This window comes from Sciurus vulgaris (assembly GCF_902686455.1).
Source record: "Sciurus vulgaris genome assembly, chromosome: 1".
Lineage (NCBI taxonomy): Eukaryota > Metazoa > Chordata > Mammalia > Rodentia > Sciuridae > Sciurus > Sciurus vulgaris.
The window spans coordinates 26,236,082-26,242,081 of record NC_136461.1 but is presented as its reverse complement, the minus strand read 5'-3'; positions in this window follow the sequence as shown (position 1 = coordinate 26,242,081).

The following is a 6,000-nucleotide window of genomic DNA, read 5'->3' as shown; positions in this document are numbered from 1 at the left end:
CTTACCACTGAGGTACATCCCCAGTTCTTTTTTTTTTTTTTTTTTCTTTTAATTCGGAGACAGGGTCTCATTACGTCACTGAGACTGTCCTCAAACTTGTGATCCTCCTGCCTCAGTCTCCCCAGAAGCTGGGATTACAGGCATGTGCTATAGTGCCTGGCCCTTTTTGCTATTATTAAAATTTCTGTCTCCCTCTCTCTCCTTTGGGGACTTTAATTATATTATATTAAGGTATTTGATCTTGACCTACAACTTAGTGATGTATTTTTTATTCTGTTTCCAGTCTTTTTCTCTCTCTTTCACTTTGGGTAGTTTTTATGTGATATTTTCCATAGACTATAATGATTGGAATTTGGCTTTTCCTTGGCATTTTACATTATAGCATCTCTTATTCTAGAGGTCAAGGATTGTATGTGAGGTTTCTGCCAACTGTTAAGCATGTCTACTAATGATGTACTTAGTAACCAAGGAAGTAATCAGTGGTGAATCCCTGAACCTAATGGACCCACTATGAGAGGGGACTAAACTTGGCTTCTATTTGTTATCTGATCCTCATAAGCCTTAACCTAAGGGGGGAGTCTTAGGTATAATATTGAGTTGGATCCTATAACCAAAGCCCTTAAAAATCTGGGTATTCCCTTTTCTTGGTATATGGTTGCCTGAAATGACTATATCATCCCTTGGGGAAAAACTAAGGTACTCAATACTAAATGTATTTGTCCTGGTATTTTAGAGTCTTTGGGGAAGGACTAGTACTTCTTTAATTAGTAGGTTCTAGGTCTTAAAACTTGCTTGGGTTTGGACATTTGACAAGTGATTGGAACTTTCTATTGAGGTGACTTACCTCTGTATTCCAATTTATTCTTTATCTCTTTTGATTATGTGTATGTTAAGCACTACCTGGCTACCCATCTATCATGCCCCTAGGAAGACTATGTTCTTTGTGACATCTCTTGAACCTGGAGGACAAGAGTTCCTCTCTGCTATGCTTACCTTACTGGTCACTGATGTAATTACAGCCATCTTGTTTTTGATGCCTCTGTGCTGGTATCTTAGTCTGTTTTCGGTTGCTGTAACAAAACATTTGACATTTGAGACTCAGAAACTTATAATCAATAGAATTTATTTGAATCAGTTCAGGAGACTGGGAAGTCTGAGAGCATGGCACTGGTACCTGACATCTGGTGAGGACCTACTTGCTGCATTGTAATGTATTTATATGGTGGAGGGCATTACACGATGAGACAGAACAAGTGTGCTACCCTGAATTTCTTTTCTTTTTCTCACAAAGTTATTAATGCCATTGTGGGGTCTGTATTAGTCAGGGTTCTCTAGAGGAACAGAATCAACAGGAAGTATGATTATAAAAGGGGGATTTATTAGATTGGTTTACACAACCAGAAGCTGGATAATCCACAATGGCCTTCTATAGCTGGAGAGCTGGAAGAAACAGCAGCTGTGCAGTCTGAGACGCTGAAGCCCCAGAACAAGAGAGATCAATAGTGCTACCCTAGTCCGTGACCAAGGTTAACAGTGGAACCCTAGTCCGTGACCAAGGCTTCTGAAAAATACCTGGAGAATCACTGGCAGAGTCCACTTTGGAAGAGTGAGGAAATTAGAGTCATATATCCTCAGGATCAAAACAGCAATCAAGAACAGTTCAAGAAGAGTGGAGCTTGCATCTGCATCTGCTTCCTTGTTCTTCCAGCTTTTATTCCATCCTATTGGGTGGTGCTATCCACGCTTAGGGAGGGGTTCCACTTCAGTTCACTATCCCACATGCCAATCATTCCTAGACACACCCTCATTGACACACCCAGAGGCCTCTTAATCATCGGCATCTCTTAATCCACTCAAGTTAACAATTCAAATTAACAGGGTCCCATCCTCATGATCTTATCTAATTGTAATTACCAATCAAAGGCGCCACTTCCAAATACCATCAACAAATGATCCTCTGTGCCCCCACAAAGCACATGATTAGTGGGTGGGTTTTTGAACTGACTAGACCAATTTTAGCCTGTTTACTTCAGAGTCTGTTAATCTTTTTCTCCACAATTTGCCAATGCAATTCTAGTTTCTTTATTTTGTTTAACACGAATTATTGCTTTTTAAAAACTTCCGAGTGTAATCTCAGCAGCATATTAAAACCATCTCTTGGGGTCCTTGTTGAAATTGTTACTTCTTGTGCATATTAGTATTAGTCAGGGTTCTCTAGAGAGCAAAACCAACATACATATGTATGGTTATAAAAGGGGGATTTATTAGATTAGTTTACAGGATCAGAAGTTGGGTAGTCCTACAGTATCCATCTGTAGACTGGAGAGTTGGAGGAACCAGGAACCAGCGGCTACTCAGTCTGAGAAGTTGGAGCCTCTGAAGAAGAAGGACAAATGATGCAGTCCCAGCCTGAGACTGAAGGTCCAGAAACTCCCTGGAGAATGGCTTGTCAGAGTCCGCTTTGGAAGAGTGAAGAAGTTGGAGTCAGAAGTTCTCAGGTGATCATAGCAGCAATCAAAGCATCCCCTCAAGAAGAACCGAGTTGGATTTACCCTAGCTTCTGCCTTCTTCCACCTGTTGTTTCGTCTAGACCCTTAGCCTATTGGACTGTGATCCCTACATTTGGGATGATTCTCCTATCTGGAAACACCCTGATCTATACACCCAGCAGGTTCATCTTAGGCATCTCTTAATCCAACTGAGTTGACAATCCATATTAACCATCACACTGTGTCATGGTAGAATTCTCCCATGCTGAGAATTCTGTCCTATCTAACTTATATTCTCTTGATACAGCACACTCAGTATCCACACCCAAGCATATTATGCTGGTTCCTGCTGGCACTTCTTAAAAGATCCTGCTGTTACTTTTATTCTCTGTACAATCTTTGTCCTTTTTTGCTGGACCAAGATATCCCCAGAGAGGATGTACTGAGATTTGACCCTAACTATGGACCACTGGACAGAAAGGGAGTTGGGGACAGATCCTAATAAAAGAAAGAGTTATTTTATAGGACACCTACCTTATTTGAGGCTTTTGCATAGATTTCTAACATAATCTTTCAGCGAGAGGGATGGATCACTTCTGCAGACTAGAGAGATTAGAAGAATCTTAAGATTCAATGTTCTTGGTTTTGTTGCAGATATATCCCTATACGAGGTTTCACTCCTTTGTCAGGATCCTAACTTGAAGTAAGAGACTGACTTTAATTCAGTCTTTTGGAAACTTTGTCACTCTGCAGTTAAGTCTGGGCCTGACCTTCAGGTCTCTGCTCTCAAGCTGTAGAAGAGGGTCCCTATTATGAGCATGCCAAGGGAACCTTCTGATTCTCACACTTTGCTTCAAATTGTTGGTTAACAGAGTTAATTTTTCATCTTTAATGAATCAATATCACAAAGCAACAGCCACCCAATTCCTTGGTCCTTACAATTACTCTTTTATATTTCTCAGATGTCCAAGTGTTTGTTTCAACTAGAGCACCCCTTCTACTGTATCCCATTTTCAGTAAACACAGGTGGAAGTCTTAACAATTGCACTGCTACAGTTTCCCACAAGGAAACTCTGGAGGACAAACCATATCCCATTTTTAAGTTAAGGGAACTGATCTTTAATAACTGTGTCAGTAAATCAATGGCCAAGTGTGGACATAGGTGTAACTTCCAGGCGAAGTTGACTTCCATCTGGCTGAGAAAAATTCTCTGAATAAAACTAAAATTCTCTGACCAAAATGTCGACAAGAACAACTTAGAGGAGGAAAAGTTTATTTTAGCTCATGGCTCATGAGATTCAGTCAACTCCATCCCTCTGGGCCCAAGGTGAGGCAGAGAATCATGGAAGAAGGGCTTTGCAGAGGACAGCTACCTACCTCATGAAAGCCAGGAAGCAGAGAGAAAAAGAAGTTGGGGGTGAGGGGAACAAGATATAACCCCCAAGGGCATGACTGCCTACTGTTACCACCCAGCATATTAGTCCTTTCAAATTATTAATCCATCAGATGTGTTAATCCGCTGATTAGGCCACAGCTCCCATAATCTAATCATTTCACTTCTGAATATTCCTGCATTAGACACAGGAGTTTTAGGGGTAACACCTCATATCCAAACCATAACACTGGGACATTTGTGCCAGGTAGGTAAAGGGGAGAGGAAGAGGGCATCAACAGCATCCAACACATTAACTGCCCTGAACACTTCAGGATGTAATTCTCATTTCCAATCTACCCTTGTCCCAACCCTATTATCTAAATTGACAGGGTCTTTTGAGGATGGACTAGGCTGATGCTTTCATCTCAAGTTGGGTTTAAGGGTCTTTATAAGGTAGCCTCCCATTTTATGGCCACATTACATAACAACACAGTCATTCTTTCTTTTCTTTTTTTCTTTCTTTCGGTACTGGGGAATGAATCCAGTACCACTGAGCCACATCCCCAACCCTTTTTATTTTGGGGGCTGGCTTTGAACGTATGATTCTCCTGCCTCGGATTCTGAGTTGCTGGGATTACAGGCATACACCACCGTGCCTGGCTGACATGGTCATTCTTTATTAAGTTCCTGCCAAAATCCCCAGGGTTTATAAGGGAATATGATGTATTTCCTTATATTTACCAAGCAAGCGTACATCCTTCTCCCATCTCAAGAAAATAAAAATCAAATCTCCTTCTGAATGTCTCTTTTGCAAATAAGGAAATGGTGCTCAAACTAACTGAATTTTGTACCAAAGTTGAAAGAGGTAGGGATGAAATCTGATTTAGGTGTTGATTTTCAGTCTTCCCACTACATCTAGGGTTAGGAATCTATGTCCATGGGCCAAATCTATTTCCCTGCTTTCCCAATCTGTTTTATAAATAAAGTTTATTGAAACATATCTATGCTCACATTTTTTACCATTTTCCGTTCCTTCAAAAGGACACTAGAGTTTATTCAACCTGTTGGAAAGGATTAAGAATAAGTCCAAAGTCCACAAAGATCTTTTATTGCATCACTGAAATAACAAATTGACTGCAGGACTGTGTTTCTGTGGCTGGATAACTCTTAGGTCTTATTCATCAGCCTGCTGAACTGTTCCTTTTTCAGAAAAATAGATACCATCCAAAATTTTTCTGATATCTTTCTTTTTCACTGTTGTGGTTTCCATGCTCAATTTTTTTTTTTTTGTATTGTCTACGGCCACTTTCACACGACAATGGCATCATCGATTAGTGATTACCGAGATGGTGTGGCCTGCAAAGCTAAAAATATTTATTCTTCCTTTACAAAAAATGTTGTTTACTTCATGCTGTTCCCAGTGAGCCTCCACAGATTTTCAAATTCATTTTCTTCCTTGCCTCAGGTTTATTTGAACAACTAGCACAGGAGGACCACCCAGCCCATGCAGATGGCAGCCCAGGGGTCACACCAGTCCTTCTGCTCTCACACGGCAGAGGTCTTTATTATGACGACTTCATGAGGGTGAGGGCAGCTTTGGGAGCCTGGTCAGGAGCTAGAGATGGACCTTGAGCTACATCCTGGGCCTTGGACTTGGTTTGAGCTTTGGCCTTGGGCTTGGCAGTGTGGGGATGAACACATTCCCAAAACTTAGGGTAAGCCATATAGGCAAGTCAATTGAGCTTGGACTCAACACCCTTTGCGATCTTGGGTTTAACTTCCTTCCCAAGGGTCTTGATAGTCTTGGCAGTGTTGACCTGAATCTTCTTCAGGTGCTTCTTGTCAAAATTCAAGTTCCTCAGGAACAAGGGGTCTACCTCCTTAAGAAAGTCATATCTTTGTGTTCAGGGTTTCTTTTTTTTTTTTTTTCCTTTTTAACATTTTTTTTTTTGATTCATTGTACACAAATGGGTTACAACTTTTCATTTCTCTGGTTGTACATGAGCCACATCATTTGTGTAATCATACATGTACATAGGGTAATGATGTTTGTCTCATTCCACTATCTTTCCTCCCCACCCCTCATTTTCCTCTACACATTCCAAAGTTCCTCCATTCTTCTCTAACCACCCCCAC